The sequence below is a fragment of the Rhyacophila brunnea genome, unplaced genomic scaffold, assembly GCF_057557595.1.
Source record: "Rhyacophila brunnea isolate RB1 unplaced genomic scaffold, BYU_Rbru_1.0 scaffold_80, whole genome shotgun sequence".
Taxonomy (NCBI): domain Eukaryota; kingdom Metazoa; phylum Arthropoda; class Insecta; order Trichoptera; family Rhyacophilidae; genus Rhyacophila; species Rhyacophila brunnea.
The window spans coordinates 193,953-195,228 of record NW_028233351.1 but is presented as its reverse complement, the minus strand read 5'-3'; positions in this window follow the sequence as shown (position 1 = coordinate 195,228).

Genomic DNA, 1,276 nt, shown 5'->3' with positions numbered 1-1,276 from the left:
ATTTAATTTCACCATTTTTCTCAATATGTTAAAAAATTAAAAAAACATATGATCTTTTTTATATGAATCTACGCATATAATCCCATTCCTCCCACTAAAATTATAAATATCTATGATCTTGGTATCTTTGAGGTTTTAAAAATTAGCATATACTTTTCTTTTAGAAAACAATGTTCATAACCCAATAAAAATACGTAGCAAATATCAGACTTTTTTTATATATTTTATTTGCTATTTTTTTAGACTTCAGCATACATGTTTAATATATTCTGGTCGCTTCTTCTTTTTATAGAAGGCTTCGATCTGTTTTTTATCTTATATGCCTATTTGTATAATAAATAAAATTTCAAAAGTATACATCTCAAATTTTCGTGTGCATAATGTATGGTTTTTTGCTACTTTGTCTTTAAAATGTACTTTAGGATTTTTATTTTCTGATTCTATGCAGAATCTGCATCAAATATTATTTTTTTACATTATTGCTATCAGAATCTCTCGCAAATACATTTTAAAATAATTTAGAGCATTTTTTGAATATATAAATCTCTTTATTCTGCTTTTATGGCAAGAACCTTAAATCGTACTTTTTTTAGCTAGATTTAAGTAATCTTTATAATTTATGTGCCTCTTAAACACATAAAATTATATATAGTATACTATAATGCAGTTAAGCAGATTAATAGTTAATTTAAATTTTCGTAGTTAATCGTTTAGATCGCATGCTTTTTCTGTACTAATATGTTTAAAAGAGTTGTGAGCCAATATCTACTATCTCCTAAATTTTTTTGCAATTTGTTATCTGTTTCTGTGTCTTTTGTGTCTTTTTTCATAAATTAGTCTGATCATTTTCTTTTATATTTTTTTTTGACACTAAAAATTTACCTATAAAAATTTATGCCTTTTTTTATTAAAACATGAATATAGAAAAAAATATTTCTTTTAAATCATTTTCAATATATTTTTATATTTTTTTATATTTTTAGCTATCGTCTTATTTTATATTCTAGATTCAATGAAGTGCTTCTTTATTCTGTATAATTGTAAGACACATATTAAAAAGACTTTTTTACTCATTTAGGCATCAAACATATTTATTCATAAACTAGATATGAAACCATTTAAAAAAAATATTCGTGTGTAAAGGTATTCTCTGTATATCCGAAGAATAAAAAAATCTAATTTATTTTTTTTCACAATTAAACGTACAATTTAAGAAAATGATCCTTTTTCTACAATAAAATATATCGTATTTTTTTATTTTACGTGGCTTGGAATT